The 24,018-nt window shown below is 41.7% G+C and overlaps 1 long non-coding RNA gene across 4 annotated transcripts in view; it reads right to left on the minus strand.

Moving 5' to 3' along the window:
- Window positions 1-212: 212 nt before the first annotated feature.
- LOC103349348 (uncharacterized) overlaps window positions 213-24,018 on the minus strand; it is a 402,935-nt gene continuing 379,129 nt past the window's right edge. For all 4 annotated transcript variants that reach the window (XR_007921451.2, XR_007921454.2, XR_007921453.2 and 1 more), the window contains one exon: window positions 213-711. This is a non-coding gene — a long non-coding RNA (uncharacterized lncRNA). The remainder of the gene's footprint in view (window positions 712-24,018) is intronic.

A 24,018-nucleotide genomic window follows, 5' to 3' on the forward strand; every position in this document is an offset into this window, starting at 1 on the left:
CATACAAAAAGCTCTCTAGTTGTTTGACTATAATTTGAGCTGAGAGTTTAAAACAGTAAACTTGTCATTGTCCTCTTATAAGGCCCCCAATTCATTCAAGGTGGCCCTCTCACCCCATTGTCCTTGAAATTATGCTTCTCTTGTCACTCTGCTACCATGAAGGCCAAGTTCAGCACCCATTTGGTCTCCTCAAAGACTGGCTGAATAGGCACTTTATCACTATTAGTCACAATTAATGGAGACGCCACTGCATGCCATGAAATACTAGCATTTCATTTCCATTAGCAAGGTATCAGCACTGCGTTTACACTCACACATACAACAAAACCAATCATGTAACTCCTTCTTGGAAGCCATCTCCAATGAGGGACCCTGAAGAGCATGATAACAGCACCAGGAGTTTCACTCTTGGAATTCAGTGGAGGAATGTAGAGGGTTAAAGAGCAAACAGTTGATAGGGCAGCAATCTGTCGGTTCAGAGAAGAGGCCATGTGGAGGAGGGGAGCTGAGCTTTGAGACATGGGAACCGCCTGGATGCTGTGATTCCTATAGGGGATGCAGAGCGGCCAGTCCTCAGAGTGCGGAAAGGAGCTGAGGCCCAGTGCCACTTCTGGGACAACACCGTTAGGCCAACGTAGATGCACAGATGAGAAGTCCAGTTCCCCCGATCTTCACTTCCTTCCTCTGATGTCTCTCATTGACTGAACCTAACTGGAAATAAAAGGAAAATAGTTTTCAGAGTCCTGGTCCCAGTAACACTAAACAGATAATACAAGGAGACTTCAAAAAGTTGCTGCAAAATATGTCTTTTGAAAAAGATTTCCAAAAAATTTACAACGAAATAAACTTATCTTTCAATTCCATTTTTCCATGAATTTTTGGAGTACCCTCATAGAAAATCAAGTTAGGAGTCAGAGGCTACAACTTAATCTCTGCACAGTGAGTGACGGGCAAGAAAGGAATTGTCAGTTATAGGTGTGGGATATGTTTTGGCTAGACTAGTCCCATGGCCTCTGTATTTATGTAACTATGGATGAAGGTAATTAACCATGTAGTTAATAAAATAAACTGTCACACCATTTTGGCTGTATTTACATTACAAAAGCTTTGGGTCTGAATGTTTAATCATGGCTAACAAGGAGGATAATATTTTTTTTTTTGGCAGGCAGAGTGGACAGTGAGAGAGAGAGACAGAGAGAAAGGTCTTCCTTTGCCGTTGGTTCACCCTCCAATGGCCGCCGTGGCTGGCACGCTGTGGCCATCGCATCGCGCTGATCCGAAGCCAGGAGCCAGGTGCTTCTCCTGGTCTCCCATGGGGTGCAGGGCCCAAGGACTTGGGCCATCCTCCACTGCACTCCTGGGCCACAGCAGAGAGCTGGCCCAGAAGAGGGGCAACCGGGACAGAATCCGGCGCCCCGACCGGGACTAGAACCTGGTGTGCTGGCGCCGCAGGTGGAGGATTAGCCTATTGAGCCGCGGCGCAGGCCGGATAATATTTATTTAAAAAAAAAAACAAAACTCTACTTCCAAGTACACCATTGTATGCCACAGTATGGCATTTTATTTTATTTTAAAGACAGAATGACAGAGAAAGAGAGGCAGATAGAGACAGAGACTTTCATCCGCTGGTTCATGAATGCCTCCAATACCTGGGGTTAGGCCAGGCTGAAGGCACAGGTTGGGAAATCATCCTGGGCCTCTCACTTGGGTAGCAGGAATCCAAATACTTGGGCCATCATTCACTGCCTTCCAGGTGTATTTAGCAGGAAGCTGGATCAGAAACTCAGAGTTCAGGACTTGAACCGCCACTCCTATATGGAATGTGGGCATCCCAGGTAGTGGCTTAACCCACTGTACTACAATGCTGCTCCTTCTATAAATGTGAACCACAACTGTTTTACTGTTTTCTTCATTTTTAATTGTTTGGAAATGTTGTATGAGATTTATAGCAACATTAGACTTACAGTAATTTGTAAAAAATCTTGCAACCAAGTATGAGGTGAAGAAAATATCTGCAGCTGTAATTCCCTGTGGACAGCTAATGTGCACTGTGAGCAGGCGGTGAGGATTTCTGGATTCTTTCTCAGAAATGGCAAAGCCATACAGATGTGAACCGGAAATCCACATTCCAATACAGTATACTGGCATAAATCTAGATATAATGTGAAGGGCAGTAACAATCTAAACTGTGCTGCTAATTGAAATGTCCAGTAAATAAATGTAGAAATGAATGAATGATTTAGAGAATGAACATCTGATCAGACTTGGTTGCAGATTTCAGATGCATAAAAATTTTTAGTTTGAGTGACCAAGAAGCATTGCTTCCATTGATACTATATTCTGTCTGTGTTTCTTTATTTCTCCAAGATTATAACTTAAAAGACTGCTGGCATTTTCACAAAACCTTTCAACAGATTTCCTCATGGGAAAATAAAAGCAAAGGAAAAACTTTCAAGTTAACCAAGCTTTATTAGGTACAAAATGTTGTGTTGAAGTCGAGTGCAGTGGAAATGGAGAGCTGGTCTGAAACCATCTCAGGAATGTTCCCATGCTAGAGAATCAAGAACTGAATCATCCCAGATAAAAAGAGCATATCTAGGGCACTTGTGACCCAGCAGGTTAAGCCACCACCTTTGTCACTGGTATCGCATATCAGGATGCCAATTTCGAGACCCAGCTGCTCTGCCTTCTGTCCAGCCCCCTACTGGGGAAGCAGCAGAAGATGGCCCAAATGCTTGGACCCTGACACCCACGTGGAAGACCCAGATGGAGTTCCTGTTTCCTGGATTTAGCCTGGTACAGATCTCTATTTGTGGCCATTTGGGGAGTGAGTGAACCAGTGGGAGGGAGGTCCCTCTCTCTTTCTCTGTCCCCCCACCACCCTGCTGACTGTTGCTCTTCCTTTCAGATAGATAGATGAGAGTAGAAATAGATAGATCAATGATAGATAGGTGGTAGATAGATAGATAGATAGATAGGAGCAGATCAATGACCTCTATAGAGAAATACCAGCAAAGGATCTGAGAATGAAAGAAAACCCACAGGGTCTACTACTCCTTCCCTGTGAATAATGGGCTTCTGTGGTACACCAGATTGAGGAAGCAGGTCCTAAAGGTGGCAGACAAAGAAGGGAATGAGATAATTCCATCTTTACCTGCTCTGGGACTTGGCCAAAGATAAATCCTGCTTGGCAGCCCTTTGTGGGGCAGGGGCTTGGTCAAGAGGAAGGAGCGAGCAGAGTGTCCACTGCATCCTGTGGCTTCCGAAAGTAGCAGTTCCCTCCTTCAGTGTCGGGATTGGGCAGATCACCCAGCACTAAGGGACCCCAGACTGCTTCAGCCGTCCGTGGGAGCTGTCACAGCAGCTTCCGGCCAGCAGTAGGCCGTGATGGCGCCACATGCGTCACTGGGTCCATAATCCATCCCACAAACCCTGTGGTCAGAGGCCTGATGAGTGATGTGGTCTGGGGCCGTGGGTGCTCAATCCAGTCCTGCTTTGGTCTTGACCACAGCATCGGAGACGATTTGACGCACTGGGCTTGAACATGTTTTGAGTTACTCTGTATTGCATGCACATGTAAAACAAATCTGGGAACCCACAAGTGTGTGACCAATTATTTTGCTCCTCTGCAAAGTGTTTATTAAATTTTGAAAAACGAGATGATATAAAGAGGCAAACAACAGAAGCAATCACAAACCCCAAACAGTTTTCAAATCTATAAACAATTTTTGAAAAACATTCAAGTAACTTTCCAACTGTGTTGCCAATGCAGTGTGGAAAACAGATCTTTCTTCAGATTCGGGAATTTTTCAAGTGTGTCTGGGTGACCCACACACGTCTGTCTGAGCGTTCTGAGTGGCAGTGAATCAGGAGAAGCCCTTGTTCCACACTTGCAGGACCTAAAAGCAGCAAAGGCAGGGCTTCACAGCCTGGCCAACTTGAGTGGCTGGGTCCGGGGCCAAGTTCTTGTTATGTAAGAGATGTTGCAGGGCTGGCACTGTAGTGTTGCAGGTAAAACCACTGCCTGCAATGCCAGCATCCAATATGGGTACCGGTTCATGTCCCAGCTGCTCCACTTCCAATCCAGATCACTGCTAATGCACCTGGGAAAGCAGTGGAGGATGGCTCAAGTGTTTGGACCCCTGCACCCACAGGAGAGACCCAGATGAAGTTCCAGGATCTTGGCTTTGGCCTGACCCAGCCCTGGCCATTGCAGCCATCTGGGGAGTGAACAAGTGGATGGAAGATTCTCTCTTTCTCTCTCTCTCCCTCTCTCTGTCACTGTCTTTCCCTCTCCCTCTCTCTCTGTATCTCCCTTTCTCTCTCTCTAATTCTGACTTTCAAATAAATAAATAAATCTTAAAAAATAGAAGTAGGTCTTGTTTCCTAACATTTCTGTTTGGCTATGTATGCACCTTCAAAGAGTTTGCTATTCTATCATAGGGCTATCAGAGTTTTTAAATGAAACAACATAAAGAGGTAAACATCAGGAGTAATTACAGCCCCGTTTTTAATGATTACTGAAAAATGTGCAAATAACTCCTCGTTTTACTGGCAAGTAACATAATACATCTATTTCTTACTAAGGATTTTGTTCAGAAGTTTGAAAACCACTCCTCCAATTTTCTGTCCATCTCTACTATTCTACAACTGTAGGAGACTAAGAGACCTGCTCACTAAGCCCCAAAGGCAATGCTAGCCTGCAACATTTTTCAACACTTCCTGTGCTTCCAGGCACCATCTGAATAGGTTTCCATGCATCGTCCCATTGAACATTCCCAACAACCCTATGTGTTAGGTAATCATGATGCTGTTTTACAAGGAGTGAGGAAATTAAGCAATCTTGGAGCAGTTCAGAACATATAGTTGGCAGGAAGGCCAAGATTTGAAACTTATCGGCTTACTCCCAAGTCTTTAATTTTTCTTAGGCTTTGCTGCCAAACCTGTGAAATACTGAGCATCAGTTAGCAACTGAGCCCATGTACAGATGGGCATAGGTCTTTTGCCTGGATTCCCCTGTGAAGGGTGATGACTAACCATGCCCCTTCCACTTGACTAGCGGAAGATATGCTGTGTCCTTCCAAAGCCTGCCCAGCACTAGGAGACAAGGGAGTCACATCAACTCTCCCCATTTCATTTTACTCATCTGTAAATTGAGTTCCCTTCACTGTCTTCCAGAGTCCCCATGAAAATCAGAGAAAACACGTAGATGTAGATGTGGTTTCATATGGAATTAAAATATCATCCTATTTTTCCAAGTGTGCCACCCTGCCTGGGGTTGGGAAGAGTAGTATTACGATGTAAATTACATTGAGAAGAGAATTTCAGTTCCACTGGAGGGTATAAGGGGACAGGTAAGGTTTCAGCAGAACCACTTAGAAACCCCACTTGAAACCTTCCTCCACCCCTAGTCAATACCCAATACCTGTGCATAGATGCTGATCTGACTTGACAAGGAGTCAGCATAAGCCTAGCTGTGTAGCCCTAACTAGGAGAAAACAAATGTTTCCCTTTAAGGTCATCAAGTTCCATCAAACTCATGAAAATTACCATTAGATAGTCAGTCCTTTAGCTTGAAGGATTTACAGCTGTGAAAATTCTTAATTAGAAATGAAACCTTCTGTGTCTCACATAAAAAGCAATCAATAGCCTAAGTAAAACATTGGACTATCATCTAAAAACATTCCAGTTATTGACATACAGTAGGTTGAATGGGGGATCATGGGAAAGAGTTATTGTGACTCCAAGAAGTCACAAATCTCACAGGAAGGATTGGTAGCCATGGGCTGCGGAGACAGGCTTCAGTAGATGTTTAAGCACAGGATGAAACAGAGGAACGGTTCATAGGAAAGCATTGAAGACAATTCTCTTCCACATTTTGTTTGGGGAGAAGTTGTAATACTCTGTGTAAGCACATCTTTATATAGTGCTGTCCAGTTCATAAGGTGTTACTCCACTCAACAGTAATGGCATCCCTCAGAATTTCATAAAAAAATGCCAAGTGAGCGATGGAAGGTGATGGCCCTCGCCCAGCCAGCTATGAGGAGGCAGGGCTCATGTCTCCTGGTCCTTGCAGCTCACTCCCAACTCTTCCAAGGCAGAGGAATTTGCCTTCAGTACCCACACCTCTGCTCATTATGCTCCTTCTGAGTGAAGGGACCTCACACCACTCTTGATACATCTCAGAGACCATGGAAATGCATAAAAGAGGATAGGGCTCTGGCTTCAATCCCCATCAGTGATAGAAAAGAGCAGAGATGCATATATGAGTGGTACAGGACATACACACACAGCGTAATTAGATGATCACAAAGAGTGCCAGCTCTGGGCTCAGAAGTCAACCAAGAGTCATCAGTGTTGAAATAATTGAGCTTTCCTCCAATCTCTGATTTATTTTGCCTTGACTTTCTGTCCTCTGCTTCTTTTTCCTCTTTTCCCCGCCCACTTTTTAGTGGCCTTTGTTCTTCGTTCCTGAGCCATCTGGTTGCAAAGTATGGTAGGAGCACAGTGCAGCAGGCACATGAAAAAGCAGTGCAAAAAAATAGTAGGAGTGAAAACAAAAGACATGAAGATCCTGAATTTTTAATTTCTCTTTTCAGATTGAAATACCGATGCTCCCAGTTCTGATGCAAAGTTGGCGGCTGCATTAGGTCTCCAAATAAGAGATTGACAAATGTAGAAAGAGGAAAGGATGGCCCCAGGTCCCTCCTTGGGTCAAGGCAGGGCTCAGGCCTGCACAGACAAGCCACGTGTGTCATCTCTGGACCAGCATTCTGTATCAGAGGAGATATTGGAGGAGCTATCTCAGCACACCTGCTTCAAATGGACCCCATGCTGTGAGGCTCAGTTCTTTGTACCTGCAACTTTTTTTTCCCTAGAAGCCAAAGCCTTGAGTTTCTCCTCCTATACAGAGAAAATATATGTTTATGTCCCTATTCTCTGCCATGTGAATGCATGCAACCACTGCCTCAGATATCATAAATCCTCTCTCTCCCCCTTTCTGTCTGCCTGTTTATCTACAATCTGTCTATTTAAATTCTTTTTAAACAAGAAGGGAATATCTTTATGCCTGTTTGTAGGAATATTCTACATCCATCTGTTATTTACATCATTCGTTTTCCTGAGGTGTCTCCAACAAATCCTGGCTGGATGCACTGTATGTGTTATTAATAAAACAGCTGTAAAAATATTAACTGTATGGCCTAATTGTCAGCCCTGATTAGGAGCCAAGTTTATCCCCGGACGGATGTAGAACTCAGAATTTGGGCTTCAATCCAGATCTGACCCTTGCAGCTCACTTTACATTTGATTCTTTGACCATTTAAGCTGCTCTGGCTTCTTTTTACTCTCAGGGATCTGTGCACATCCGGCCTCCCGGCCTCCTGGCTCCTTCAGGTGGCGCTGCTCCAGCTTCCTGAAGTTCATGGCCAGGCCTCCGTCCTCCTTCTCCCACTTTTGTGAAACTCAACAGCCATATGCTATATAATCACCTTCCTGTAACTTAAAAGATGAGTAGACTCGTTGTCAGCATTGCCTCTCCCTGCACACTAGTAGGAAATAGCATTTGGAAAGTCTACACTAGAAAACACATCACTATTAAAAGCTTTGGGTTAGGATACCAGAAAACCCAGAGCAAATTGGCTGCAAAGTGATACTCCCTTAGTATCTGGAATCAGATCAAGCTTCCAGCCAAACCTTCTGGATAGAGAAGATAAATGAAGAGGTGATAATTCATTTTATTTTTCATAAAGTGCTCGAAATAAACCAGGGGAGGGCAGAAGTTGGCAAATGAAACACCTGTGTGACTGCTCCCTCCGTGGGTTAGTAAGATGAGCCCTGACTGGCTAATAGCCCAGAGAGGCTGCGATGTTCTTGGGGGGCAAGACAGGGAGGCAAAACCATATGCAGGAAAAAGGCTTGATTCTGCTGATAATCAGGAAGCTTTGGCATCACGTGTGTTGCCTCATTCCTAGCTGATGGGAATGTAATGGGAGAAGACCCTTAGATAGCTGGGATGATACTTTGCTTCATTACATGTGAAATACATAAATTATCTGCCAATGTTTCATAGAACACATGATTAATGACACCATTAAAGCTGATAGTCCCAGAAATACTTAACATTGTCATGATTAACTGTCAAAAAATTGGGTGAGATTTGACATTTTGTGTTACTCGGCTAGTGGAGATTTCCTTATGATTGAAATACTGTACTGGAATGCTTTGGAATTTGATAGGAATGCCCTTGATTTTGCTTCTTTCTCCAGGAAGATTCCGTGCAAGATTTTCTATCATATAAGATTACGTCTTAGAGTCTCTTTCACTTCCTGGGTTCCAGGTCGTCCCTAAAATATATTTCTGAAAAGGCAATGAACTGAGGTCACCATTCCAATTCTCATGACTCTTAAAACTGACAATCTGGTAAGATACTAATGATTTGTTTGACTTTTGTATTTTAAAATAATCACTTGAAAGCCAAACCACACTTTTGTCTCTAACAGGGTTGATAAGATTTAAGAAAAGAAACAAAAACTTCTCATCGCCATTCCTTAAAAGAAATTGCAGCTGGATAGTAATGAAATAGCCAAGTACACCACTGGAGAGCTGACCTCAACACTAAGTTTAACACTCCACTCTTTTTAAAAATACACAATTTCTTATAAATGGCCAATTTCTTCCCCAAACATATTTGCATTGTAAAATGTTTTTGTCTAATAATTGAACTGCACTGAAATGTGGAGACAAACTGTTTTTAACATTTAAAGAATTAGTAATTGCTACTTGTTTTCATGGAAGCTACCTTCCTGTCTTCCTTTGTTTACCATGAATTGCAAGAGTTCAAATGATTTGGTGTTTCCTGCCCCATATCTTCTAAATGTATGATAAATTGGAAGCCTCTTTAATGAAGGAAAAGGAAGATAGAAATCTTAGCTTTCAGGAGAGCAAGAGCATGCCTTATCTGCTGCTACGTGTGTCTCTCGTAGCTCCTAACAGACAACTGCATACCAATGGGGCTCAATATTCATTGATTTAAGGGCCACGCTAATCAAATCTTCTGCTTGGCATAGAGGAAATGACTTAACTTCATCAATTTCTTCAGCTTCTATACTTCATTCTCAAATGGCAAAAACTACTCGTAGCAATTCTTTATTTTGCTTAGATATTAAACAGTACTTGTCAAGTACCTTCTGTGGTGCTTACCACTGTGCTGGGTATCAAGACAGATGCATAACAAACATGAGATATGCTTCCTACAGATAACATTTGTGCTATTTGTTTTTGGAGCCAAGCTAGAGTAGAATGGTAGTAACAGGATATAGACAAATAGGGCATTTGAGTTTAAGAAAAAAGAATTCTGAGAATAGTTACAAGGCATAACTTCATATGAAAGACAGTACAGGAGGTGGACCAGAAAGAAAATTAAAAATGAAAAAAAAAGTAGTTTAAGATTGAAAACTTGGTAGACCCAGCAGTTACATCATTGAGCTTCATGTCCCAAAGCTACAGAACATTTTTGTTTAACAGATGGAGGCTGCCTGGTGAGCTCAAAGTTTGGTGATAAGACAAGCTTTTCTTATAATCAATGTTTATGATGTGAAAAAAATATGCACTCAAGTATCTGGTATGAATTCATAACTTATGAATATGCTTAAAATAGAGCAAACCTAATTTCATCTTCAGTGTCCATTGGAACTCAGCATTCTTAGAAGGTGAGAAGTCAGCTTTTGGTGATGGCTTCTGGAGATGGGTGGTATAAATGGACCTGCGGTGTTCAGTTACCAGTAAGACTACTACTAGAGGAAAAGTTTAACTCATACACTTCTAGAAATCTCAAGTAAAAGAACTTTTAAAATGACAAATTCAGGATGGATGAATTTTTTAAGTCCAAACAATGACTTTCCATTATTCTCGCCTGGGAGAAAAGAGGAATTATTCATCTCACAGGAGATAGTAGTTTGCTTAGGAAAATATTCTGATGGGCTCCTTTTCATTTTATGATGCCTCCACCATCTCAAAAAATGAGATTTAAATAGAGTAAAATTGCCCTACATTAAAAAAAAAATCAACTGGGATTGGGAATTGGTCACTTATGTCCCATTGATTGGTGGAGAGGGCTGAACCACTCGGTAAGAGGCTATCTAGAAGCCTAAGAAAGGACAATCCATGCAAAAGACCAGGTGGAAACTGATGGCTGAGGGACTTTTTTTTTTTTAAACTTTTATTTAATGTATATAATTTTCCAAAGTACGACTTATAGATTACAATGGCTTCCCCCCCATACCGTCCCTCCCACCCACAACCCTCCCCTTTCCCACTCCCTCTCCCCTTCCATTCACATCAAGATTCATTTTTGATTGTCTTAATATACAGAAGATCAGCTTAGTATACATTAAGTATGGATTTCAACAGTTTGCTCCCACACAGAAACATAAAGTGAAAAATAATAGATGATTTTTTTTAAATGATGATGAAATCAGAGCAGACCTATTGTCATGTTTAATCCCAGTGAGAGTCAAGTTGGGAATTGATAATTTCTTTTTTTCTTTTTTTTTTTTTTTTACAGAAGATCAGTTTAGTATGCATTAAGTAAAGATTTCAACAGTTTGCACCCCCATAGAAACACAAAGTGAAATATATTGTTTGAGTACTCGTTATAGCATTAAATCTCAATGCACAGCACATTAAGGATAGAGATCCTACATGAGGAGTAAGTGCACAGTGACTCCTGTTGTTGACTTTACCAATTGACACTCCTGTCTATGGCATCAGTAATCTCCCTATGCTCCAGTCATGAGTTTCCAAGGCTATGGAAGCCCTCTGAGTTCTCCGACTCTTATCTTGTTTAGACAAGGTCATAGTCAAAGTGGAGGTTCTCTCCTCCCTTCAGAGAAAGGTACCTCCTTCTTTGATGACCTGTTCTTTCCACTGGGACCTCACTCGCAGAGATCTTTTGCCAGAGTGTCTTGGCTTTCCATGCCTGAAATACTCTCATGAGCTCTTCAGCCAGCTCCGAATGCCTTTAGGGCTGATTCTGAGGCCAGAGTGCTATTTAGGACATCTGCCATTCTATGAGTCTGCTGAGTATCTCACTTCCCATGTTGGATCATTCTCCCCTTTATTTACTCCATCAGTTAGCGTTAGCAGGTACTAGACTTGTCTATGTGCTCCCTTTGACTCCCAGTCCCTTCACCATGACCAACTGTGAACTGAAACTGATCACCTGGAACAGTGAGATGGCATTGGTACATGCCACCTCGATGGGATTGAATTGGAATCCCCTGGTATGCTTCCAACTCCACCACTTGGGGCAAGTCAGCCTGAGCATGTCCCAAATTATACATCTCTTCCCTCTCCCATTCCCACCACCATGTTCAACAGGGATCACATTTCAGTTAATTTTCACCACTTAAGAATAACTGTGCATCAACAGTGGTGATTAATATTCAATTGTCAATTGGCCCCTGTTATATGTTGTGCTGAAACCACCCTTCCCTATCTTGAAAGCTTCAGGAAAGATCTACCCAGTGATATTAGCAGAGAACGGGACCACATTCAGCCCTGGTCAAACAGTTAAAAAAGAGGATGGTGGCCCTGGGCGCCAAGAATGTTAATGGAGAGGCAGGCTGCACAGAGACTGACCTAGAAACACATACGCCCCCCCTTGGGAATCCTCAGACGTTTCGGGTAGAGTCTGGAAGACTTCCCAGCAAACGTGGAATAGCAGCTTGAGCCATTTTATTTGCATAATGAAGAAAAGGGAGATATATGGCTTCAGACATCTAAGTTACTTCTAGCCATACCAAATCACCTGGCTAAACAAAACATTGGCAATTTCCATCCACTCATAAATACCCATTTATTCAATAAGCATCAATAACCTGCTATATGTGAGTACTACATTAAAGGAGACAGTTCTTTCTTCTAAATTTTCATTTTTTAAAGATTTATTTATTTGAAATGCAAAGTTACAGAAAGAAGGTGACACACACATGCACACCCACCCGCACACACACATACACAGGGATCTTCCATCCACTGGTTCACTTCTTAAATGACTGCAACAGCTGGTACTGGATCAGACTGAAGCCAGAAGCTTCATCTGGGTCTCCCACATGAGTAGTAGGGGCCCAAGTACTTGGGCCATATTCTTCTGCTTTCCCAGGCACATTAGCAGGAAGCTGGATCAGAAGTGGGGCAGCTGGGACTCGAACCAATGCCCACAAAGTATGCTGGCGCTGCAGGTGGCAGCTTAACCTGCCGCATCAGATTTTAATTTTAAGACTAAATGAATACACAAAGCACGTCATAGAAATAAGGAGCCAATGATTTGATTACTGGAGTGGGTACTATGTAACACATGTAACTAGGATACACAAGAGGAAAATATAACCACTAGCTAGAGTAGCTTGAAAACTTCCAGGAGAAGGTTGTACTTCTTAGGGGCCTTGGTCAGTAACTTGAATTCGGATAAGAATTAAAGGAGAGACAAGTTTATTCAATGTAAATCTTCATATTCACATACCTTTTTTAAAAAAATTATTTTTTTGAAAGAGTTACAGAGAGAGGTAGAGACAGAGACAGAGAGAGGTCTTCCATCTGCTGGTTCACCCCCAGGATGGCTGCAATGGCCAGGGCTGCTCCAATCCGAAATCAGGATCCAGGAGCCTCCTCTAGTCTCCCACACAAGTTCAGAGGCTCAAGAACTTGGGCCATCTTCTACTGCTATCCCAGGCCACAGCAGACAGCTGGATTGCAAGAGGAGCAGCCGGGACACGAACCGGCGCCCATATGGGATGCTGGTGCTTCAGGCCAGGGCGTTAACCCGCTGTGCCACAGCGCCGGCCCCTACATAACTTATTATAAGTCTTCTTACAATTTCATGTATAATATCTGATTTATCATCACAACTACTCTTTGCCATGGATATTATTATTCCCATCTGTCAGATGAAGAGGCTGAGGCTCATAGTTTAAGTGGCACGTTCAAAAACATAAAATTAGACCATATGTGTGATACAATAATCACAATCATTGTTATTATTAATTTCCTCTCAGATTCCAAAACATTCCTTGACTTGCTCATCATTTTAACAGTTTGTGATGAGTCCCATATTAAAAGAACAGGATACAGAATGGAATTTAAACTCACAGAAACATAAATGAGGAACGATCAGTTATAAAATCATTCTACATCTAAATAGTGAACTCCCCCATTTTGTGCAATATGATTCTCATGACTGTTATGAGTATGTCATTTTTTCTGGAATGCATCACAAAATATAGATGGGGAGGGTGCTTGGGAGAGCACTTGAATTTTGTTCATATTTCTATGTCATACCCACTCTGCTTATTACTACCCTAACGCTGTGAATAGTACCCAAGAAATGCAAACTGTGGACTCTGGTCCAAAGGTCTTTGTAGAACTTTTCTGCTTTCCTGAAAGAATTGTAATGACGTGGGCTTCCAGCTAAGAGCTGAAACATTGAAGCATTATATAAAGGTAAATTAAGAAAGTCCTACATTACCTGAATTATAACAGAGTGGGTTATCAAGGAAACCAGTGATTAGTAAAATGGTTTCATTTCCTACTCCCATTTGGAGAAGAAGAGACGAGCATTGCATTCCCAAGTTTCTGAGTTGCATTTCCTCCTCTTCCTGGAGGGGAAGTGAGAACTTCCCTCTTCCTACTTCATCCCGTTCACCCCATCCTTGCTTCTTGAGTAGCATCCAGTTGGGTTAGGAGAAATGGAGCTTCCATGGCAAGATGCAAAGGTAGAACAACTGCATCCAAGGAAAGGCTGGGAATTTCTTGACATAGAGGAGAGAGAGATTTCCCAGCAATGCGCCATGTGGAAGATCACCTCCCAGGGAGGAATTGCTGTGGGAGAGACCCTGGACACCAAACATCACGCTGACCTTGAAGGCAGCAGTGAGCTTCCCCCTGGCTGTGCCTGTTCTGTTTAGTTAATTGCTGTGAAGGACCCAGAGGCCTCCAGGTGGAAGCCTGAGTGGTGCTAGAGTACCAGCACTCGGTGGCAGTCACAAGGCACTACAGGAAGAGTGGCAGTGAAGGTGTCTCTAAGGGAGGAAACTCATCTCAATTTTTCTCCAGCATACATACCAAATCAACATTTTCAAAAATTAGTTAATGGGGGCTGGCACAGCGGCTCAATAGACTAATCCTCTGCCTGCGGCGCCAGCACCCAGGGTTCTAGTCCCGGTAAGGGCACCGGGTTCTGTCCCAGTTGCCCCTCTTCCAGTCCAGCTCTCTGCTGTGGCCTGGGAGTGCAGTGGAGGATGGCCCAAGACCTTGGGCTCTGCACCCACATGGGAGACCAGGAGAAGCACCTGGCTCCTGGCTTCAGATCAGCGTGGTGCACCGGCTGCAGCGCGCCAGTTGCAGTGGCCATTGTGGGGGTGAACCAACGGAAAAAAGGAAGACCTTTCTCTCTGTCTCTCTCTCTCTCTCTCACTGTCCACTCTGCCTGTCAAAAAAAAAATTTAGTTAATGGGAGCATGGGTGCTGTGGCGCAGCAGGTTGGGCCCTCATTTGCAATGCCTGCATCACTTTTGGAGTGCTGGTTCAAGTCCTGCCTACTCTGTTTCCAACCCAGCATCCCTGCTAATGCACCTGTGAGGTAGCAGATGGTGGCTCAAGTGCTAGAGTTCTTGATTCCTATGTGGGAAACCTGGATGGAATTCATGGGTCCTAGCTGTTGTGATCATTTGGGAAGTGAACAAATGCAGGGAAAAATTCCCTCTCTCTCTCCTCTCTGTCACTCTGCCTTTCAAATAAATACATGAACAAATGTTTAAAAAATAAGCTAAGGGAATTTCACACCGGTCAGATGTGTGAGTGCTTAGAGCAGATTTCCTTTCATACTTTCACACTTCCTCACACTTTGGTGTTGTGAGGTAAACGCCACCCATGTTTGCATACAGCTGATCTCCGTTATTTCCAATTCCATATTTGCTAGTTTGCCTACTCACTGAAATTGATTTCAAACCCCAACATCAGTGCCAAGGGCACGTTTGCAGTCACTCACGAACAGGTGCAGAACAGTGAGAACCCTGAGCCGTCTGACACGCACGTTTCCAACAGAGACTGAAGAAGGCTGCGCCCTGCCTTCTCATTTCAGCTTTCATGCTCCCAACAATGTCCTTTTCAGGCCTTTGTTGGTGATATTGCTGTATAAAATGGCTCCCAAATGCATTGCTAAAGTGCTGTCCAGTGTTCCCAAGTGCAAGAAGGCTGCAACATGCCTTCCGGAGAAAATACACATGTTAGGCAAGCATCATTCAGCTGTGAATTATGATGCCACTGGCTGTGAGTTCAAAGTTAATGATTCAATGGTGCAGATTGAATAAGGTATCTTGCAACAGAAATCTTCATTAAAAAGCTTATGGATTGACCAAAATGTGACCAGAAACTCTCAGGAACCTACAACATATTTCCCTTAAGAATGATGGCTCAGTATTGGCTAATTCACAGTTTGTGGCGACATTGTGAATGATGAGAATCTACCTATTTACATATTCCTTGGCTCAACCTATGGTATGCAAAGCACTGCAGTAGACATCAAAATAAAAATAAACAGTGAGGTCTGCAATTTCCAGCACACCTGATAGACTGCAACCATGCACTGGCTAAGGAGTGGAATGCACAACAGTTTCTCTCTCTGGAAGTGTACTGGGCCACAGCTAGAAGGAATTTATTCGGGAAGTAAAGCAGACAGTGATGAGGCCATGTTGTATTAGAAAACCCCTGACAAGGACTCAGAGAGGAGTACCGAGGACATTTACAGAATGGCTCTGCTGTGCTGCGGTCACTCTTTCCTGTCATAAACACTACTCCGGTTTCCGGGGAACTTCTGCAACATCTGAGCTTGGATGAGACTTGGCATGCCGCAGCCCAGCATGGGAGTTTATGTAAACAGGTTGTAAAATAATCAGCTTGACCCTTTCCAAATATAGGCAATGTTAACAAACAAACAAAAATGCACACAACCTGTGCATATGAGAATGTGGGTTGTGCACCTGTATAAATGAAAACTGACAAGTTTACAAAATGAACATGGCAAATGATTAGTGATAATTGACTTACAAGGGAGGAGCCAAAAAAAAAAAAATCATCCATTTACTGTGAGGTCATTTTTAAGTCCTGCAGCATTTGAATCCAAATTTAGTATTTTGACACAGTTACATAATTTTATTGCCAAATGAGCCATGCCATTCTCAGGCAAACTTTATGGGTGATGGTGTTGAGTCCTAGTGTATTTCTGAGGCTTGACAGCAGAATAATAATTAAAAGGTGAATGTCTACAAAATAAGCACCAGAGATGACGACTGTTGTCTGAGCCAGTTACTGCCAGGTCCCTGGAGCCTAGCACCATACTTGTCATGGGAAAGGGACTCCAAAAATACTCATGCTTCTTTAATTAGGTCCATTTAACATATTAACATGTTGTGAAAGGACCAAGGCTAGTGTTTCTGGACACACAGCATCCTGTATCTGCATCCTGTTTTCTGCACCTGTTCTTTCCCTTCCCAGCCCAGTCTGCCCCAATCTGTACTCTGTGTGGAGACTGAACAGCCAGTGATGGCAGCCCCAGGAGAAACCTGCGAGAGAAGCAGCAGCTCCATTGCTTATGCAGAGGGTACTGAGTCCTATGAGCTTCATTACCAGAGCTTCCATTCCCAGGGATCCTGGTGCAGACTACTGACAGAGGAGACTGCATTTCCGAGCCAAACTCTTCTGCTGCGTACAGGGTTTATCACTTAATTATGGGCAACAGAAGTCCTTTAGCATAGGGTTCTTGTTTCACCGAGGAAATCTTTGAGGTGGTGGAGTTTCTGGTCTTGTGTCTGCTATATTTTCAACATTTAGGAATATTTCCCATTTATATTTCATCACCCACTCAGAATCCAGTGTCCCCCTAGAACTTCTAGGAGGCATCCAGCATTCTATTTGGAATAAGGATGCAAGCTCTTCAGTGGAATACTCTCCTCAGCTCTCTGCATTCACGGACTCCTTCTTATGACTGAAGATTCTCTACTCCTCTGTCTCTTCTCACGGTCAGGGGAGTGGCAGTTGGGGGTAAGCTTCCTTGGCAATGCTGGTGGTAGAGCTTTGCTTTGAATAAATACAGATTTTCCATTTGCTCTTATTATCTACTTGCTGTGTGCTGTGTTCTTGAATAGTGCTATAGACTGAATCTGGTCTCCCTCAAATTGATTTATCAAAACCTTAACCCCAAATACTGCATTTGGAGATAGGGCTTTTAGGAGGTAATTGGGGTTTAAATGAGATCACAAGGTTGAGGCGCTTGATCTGGTAGGGCTGATGGCTTATCAGAAGAGGAAGGGACACCAGAGCTCTCCTCTCTTTTTCTGCCATAGGAGGGGAAAGAGAAGGTGGCCATCTACAAACCAGGAGGAAAGCTCTCACCAGGAACTTTGATGTTTGCCCCAGTGGTTAAGATGCTGCTTGGGGTGCTCACATCTCATCTCAGAGTGCTTGGTTCAAGTCTCAGCTTCTGCTAATGTGCACCCTAGAGGAAGCAGGTGACTTGTCAAGTACTTGGATCCTTGCCACCCATATGGGAGACAGATGGAGTTCTCAGGACTTAGTCTCTAATTTTATTGGGAGGTTATTGGGATGAACTAATGGTGGATGCATTTTTTTCTTAAAAATCGTCTAAAAATATATTCTAAAAGTAAAAAGTACTACAAGTAATGTCAACAGTAGCAAAATGAGTACTCTTAATATAGAGATTGTGGTTTCTAAATGTTACTGAACTAAACAGAACATAATCCTATGCATAGAGCAGACATAAACAATCTGGCCTGGGGGGCTGGTGCTGTGGCGCAGTGGGTTAACGCCCTGGCCTGAAGCACCCAGCACCCCATATGGGCGCCCGTTCTAGTCTCGGCTGCTCCTCTTCTGATGCAGCTCTCTGCTATGGCCTGGGAAGCAGTAGAAAATGGCCCAAGTCCTTGGGCCCCTGCACCCATGTGGGAGACCTGAAAGAAGCTCCTGGCTCCTGACTCCTGGCTTCGGATGAGTGCACCTCTGGCCCTTGCGGTCAACTGGGGAGTGAACCAGCAGATGGAAGATCTCTCTCTCTCTCTCTCCCTCTCTCCTTCTCTCCTTCTCTCCATCTCTCCCTCTCTCTCTCTCTCTCTCTCTCTCTCTGTAACTCGGACTTTAAAATAAATAAATTTAAAAAAAAAAGTGAGCAAGAACAGCCAATCCATGACAATAAAGGTATCCACAAATCTGCTATCTCTAAAAAGAGAGCAAGAGAGAGTCAATTGGGGGAGTTATTCATTTTATTATTAGAATTATGTACTTAAGAGAGAGAGCTTGTGCACTCCTTCAGCCTCCTAAGGTTTGCAATGAGTGGGGCTGGACCAGGGCTGGAGGAGCCAATTACCTGAACCACCAGTACTGTCTCCCAGGGTCTGCATTAGCAGCAAGATGCAGTCAGAAGCTGGAGTCAGGTAACGAACTCATGTCGTCCAATGAGGGGACACAGGTATCTGAACTACAACCACCCTTAGAGAAGCCTTTAACATAATATATAAAAATTATAAAATTAGAATACTATTATTTTGAAACTGTTACTGGATCTGGACACTGATCACCAATGGTTACTAACAGGGAGAGAGAGTAAGAGAGGGAGAGAAACCAGACATGTGACCCTCATGGAGGTACACAGTAATGCTATGAAGTGATTAAGAACCCAGATCTGATCAAACTTCAGGGATTCTTTATCCTCTTATGTTCTAACACCTTTGGAGGCTGTTGAATTAATTGGACACAATTTGATGATAATATTTTAAAGGTATAAAATAAAATATAAATAACATTTAGATGCTTCTTTATTAACACATTCAGTGATAAGATCTAGATGCCCAATAGCTGCAATAGCATTTTAGGTGATAGAAGTTTCAACAATGTTTAGATATGTCTGCAACAACTCTAATGTCACATGAGGATATCTGTTAATGGTGATAAAGTCCAAACACTATAATTATTGCTGTGGCTTTTTGTCTAATGTCTTAGTCAGAAGAGCATGCTAAATTTTAGTTGGGAGCTAGTAAAAAGAAAACATGTAATTTCTTCTATCCAAGTTCATGTCTCCCTGAATTTTATTCACTAAATTGTTTGGGGGCTGCAAACCACAGACTAAAAACTCTTGTGTAGGTCTGTCAACTGATAGGAAATACAGGGCAAGTGGAAGACCTACAGAATTTTAGCCAAAATTGTATTTATACCTTCTGCCTCACCATGATGAGAATCACATTTCTTAACAATATTAGTGTACTTAATAGCATGATTTATGCTATTATATATATATATGACACAGTTACAGATGGTAGTATCAATATTGCCATCAGTAATAGAATTGCATGAAGCAGTTGACTATGCTTTTGCAGTTCTTTTTTTCTTGAACAATATCATCCAGATAAGAATGAACAAATTCTTGAGTGTTATCATTTCAAATAATTCTTTTTTTGTGTAGTTAAGCTACCAACTTTAAATCCAGTTTCATTTGCTTTAGATTTCTAATGATTTCAAAACATTTTACTCCACAATTATATAAAATATTTATAACTTTTCAAGGTCCAATTAACAAAACAAAATAGTCACAGAAATCAAGCTTATTTCCAAATCTCTTCCACCTTAATTACTTGCTGTCCTAACAAGCATGTTTTAGAATTTTCATGCTTTGCTTTCTCTTCTTTTAAGATTTAGTTAGTTAGTTAGTTAGTTAGTTGAAGGAGAGAGAGAGAGGGAGACAGAGAGAGAATATTTCATCAGTTGGTTCACTGCCCCAAATGGCTGTAATGGTCGGGATTGGGCCAATTCAAAGCCAGGAGTCTGGATCCCCATCCAGGTCTCCCATATAGGTAGCAGGGGCCTGAGCACTTGGATCATCATCTGCTCCCTGCCCCCACAGGTATAGGAGCTGGATAGGAAGTACAGCAGCTGAGACTCAAATTGGCACTCCCTTAGTATGAGATGCTGGCATGGCAAGTGGCAGCCTAACCCACGAGCCACACCAGCCCCCACATTATTGTTCTTGAATCTAATTCAAATACACACACATACACACACACACACACACACATACATACATACATACAAGGGGCTTCCAAATGTTCAGGGAAAATTGAATTAAAAGGTAATTGAGTTTTCCACCAACTTTTGGAAGTCCCCTTGTGTGTGTTTGTGAGGGTGGGGGATATGTCTGAGTGTGTTAGTATTTCCCCATTTTTCTCCGTGTCTGTCCTCCTTCCTTTTTTTCTTGAAATCATCCTGCAGTAGTCTATGGAAATTCCTCAGCTCTCTTTGCAGCTGTATAGTACTTCATTGTGAGGCTTTGCCAATTGTTGATTTATTCATTTGATGGGAATTTGGGTTGTTTCTCTTCTTTGCCTGTTACAACTGAGCTGCGCTGACTACAAAGAGCATCTGGAGGACATTTGTCTTCCTGTGTTTGGCAGTGCATCCTTATGATAGAACCTTTGAAATGAGTAAATGTAAGTTTGCTAGATATTGCCAAATTCCCATACACAGATGTGGTATCATTTTTCTTCCCACCAGCCATGTATTAGAGTGCTTGCTCTCCCACAACTTTGCCAACTGAATATGTTTCCAAACTTTTGAATTTTTGCCAGTCTGATATGTGAGAAATGGTATCTCAGGATATTATACTTTGCTTTTCTCTTATTAGGAGCAGGGCTGAGCATATTATAGTTAAGAGCCATTTGCTTTTCTTTTTTAAGAAACAGTCTGTTCATTCCCCTAGCCCATTTATCTACCAAGTTGCAGACTTTTCTTCTCTATTTTTAGAAGCTCTTTATATATTAGCACTGTTAACCCTTTGTGATAAAATTTGCAGATTTTCCCAATTTGTTTTTCTTTCTAATCCTTAGAGTATTTTTTCCTTGCAAACATATTTTTTAACTGCCATCAAGTTAACTTTTTCTTTAATGCCTCTGGATTTTGATAAGTGGTTAAGACTGTTTGCTTCCTCCCTGCTACTGGAGGAAAACACCCATGTCTTCTCTTCAAGCATCTATAGCTTCATTTATTTCACATTTAGATCTCTGAGTCTTTTGGAATTTATCTTGGCTTACAATGTGAGAAATGGATCCAATTTTATCTTTTTCCATATGGCTATCCACTTATCCTGACACCACTTATTTAAAAGTCCATCTTTTCTCCACCAATTTGAAATGTCACCTTTATTGTATATTAAATTTCCATGTGCAGTTGAGTCTATTTCCAGGATTTCTACTCATTAACCTAATCTATTTGTGTGTCCACACTATTCTATATTAATTATAGAGATTTATGGTATGTTTTAGTATCTGATGGAGTCAACCACCCTCCCGTCATGATTGCTCTTCTTTTTCTAGGATTTACTGACTACTCTAGCTTATTTTTTTCTTCTGAGTGGTATTTTTGAATGACATTAAAATAAATTAACTAAAGGAGAAGTGACTCCTGTCTATCCAAGAAACTAGTATGATTCCATTTTTTCAAGTCTACTTTTACATCCTTCATGAGTGTTTTTAGCTATCTTCTTTTAGGTTTTGCCCAATTTAAGAAGTTTTTATGATTAAGTTTGCTACCATTATTGGATCTTTAATATGTCTTCCATGTATCCCTCAGTGACCTTTAGTTTTTATTTAGGAAGTTTATATCTATATTGATTCATTTTCCTAGACACTTCTTTACCAAATTATTGTATCATTTAGGATTCTTTTCCACTGACTATTTGGTGATTTCCAGATAAATGCATATATTTCTCTCACTGATTTTTTTCCTCTTCCATTCAATTTCTTATGTATGGCAGATTTTATCTTGTTTGATTTTTTTAAAGATTTATTTATTTATTTGAAAGTCAGAGTTACACACAGAGAGAAGGAGAGGCAGAGGCAGAGGCAGAGGCAGAGGCAGAGAGAGAGAGAGAGAGAGAGAGAGAGAGAGAGATCTTCCATCTGCTTCACTCTCCAATTGGCCACAATGGCCGGAATTGCACCAATCTGAAGCCAGAAGCCAAGAGCTTCCTCTGGGTCTCCCAAACAGGTGCAGGGTCCCAAGGACTTGGGCCATCTTCTACTGCTTTCCTAGGCCATAAGAGCTGGATCAGAAGTGGAACAGCCAGGATTCAAACCAGCACCCATAGGGGATGCCGACACTGCAGGCAGCGGCTTTACACGCTATGCCACTGAGCTGGCCTCTCCTATTTGATTTTTACTCTACATTACTTGGTAAAAATGCACAATATCATTAATTGGCCTTTAGGTCACAACTTCAATGGTTGCATACACTTTATTATATGAATATGCCATAATTTCTTCATTTTCTTTTTTGTTTTTAAAAATTTTATTTAAGGTATATGTTTCATGTATTTCATATATATAGATTCAGAAACATAGTGATAATTCTCTCCCTACCCTCCTTCCCACCCATGCTCCAACCCTTCTTCCTCCTCCCTCTCCTATCCCTATTCTTAATTTTTACAAAATCTGTTTTCAGTTTACTTTATACTCATAAGGTTAACCCTACAATGAGTAAAGAGTTGAATAAATAGTATAAAGAAAAAACACCGTTCCTCAACAGCAGAGACAAGGACTGTAAGCAATCATGGAATCTCAAAATGTCCATTTGTAATAACAATTTGCATATATAGATGCAAAGCCACTGAACACATGTATCCACAAGTATTGTAGATCTTTGTTTCAAATATGGAACTGGAATTTTACATATCTGTTTTCTTGATAGCATGTATCAACACTCATATGTAGGTCTGCGTGGGTGAGACAAGCCAAGGTTAAGAAAAAAAAAAAAGCAAATGTCAACTACAGCAGGTTTCACAATGTTGGCTCTGTTACTCACAATTCTTTAGTACCTTAGTAAATATGAGAAGTCATGCTTTTGTGTTTCTCTGAGTGTCGCTGAAGATTTTCAGCAGGATGAGGCAAGACTGGAAGGCAGCAATTATTTATGACTGGACTGTGTCTTCTTTTTTTTTTCTTCTTCTTTTTTTAATTTACATGCATTTCATAAATACAACTTTAGGAACATAGAAATTCTTTCCACCGTACCCACCCTCCCACCCACACTCCTACCCCTCTTCTTCCCTCTCCTGTTCCCAGTCTTATTTTTTTACTAAGATCTATTTTCATTTAACTTTATACAGAGAAGATTAACTCTATCCTAGGTAAAGAGTTCAGCACTTTGAGGTAGAAAAAGAAAAGGAGAAAATGAAAAAAAAATCAATACAAACAAAAAACCCTGAAAACAAAAAACATTAAAAAAAAAAAACATAAACAAGAACAAAATCTGTTCCTCAACAGTCCAAACAAGGGCTGTTCAAAGTCATTGCATCCCTATGGTAATTTCACTTTTATTTTTTGGAAACTTAATTATCTTTAAAGAGAAAACCCAAGAATGATCTTCTGCAAGCACTTAGACATAACTATAATTTGTGTGACATAAGAATATCCTCCACTTAATACACTAGAATAAAGTAATTCTTCGAGAACAAATTTTACTATTAAGTCTCATAATACAACTCTTTGAGAACAGAGATCCTGCATGGGAAGTTAGTGCACAGTGACTCGTGTTGTTTATTTAACAATTAACACTCTTGCATAAGACCCCAAGCTCTTGACTGAGCTTCCTAGGCTATGGAAGCCTTTTGGATCCACAAACTCTTTCAGTATTTTGACAAGGTCATAGGCCAAATGGGAGCTCTCTCCTCCCTTCAGAGGAAAGTACATCCTGCTTTGGTGGCCGCTTCTTTCCACTGGGGTCTTGCCCACAGAGGTCCTTCATGTAGAACATTTTTTGACAAAGTGTCTTGGCTTTCCATGCCTGAAATGCTCCCCTGGTTTTTTCAGCCACACCAGAATGCCTTCAGGGTTGATTCTGGGGTCAGAATGCTACTTAAAGTGATTGTCATTCTATGAGTACTACTTGGACTACTCCCATGTT

The sequence above is a fragment of the Oryctolagus cuniculus genome, chromosome 10 (assembly GCF_964237555.1).
Source record: "Oryctolagus cuniculus chromosome 10, mOryCun1.1, whole genome shotgun sequence".
NCBI classification, from domain to species: Eukaryota; Metazoa; Chordata; class Mammalia; order Lagomorpha; family Leporidae; genus Oryctolagus; species Oryctolagus cuniculus.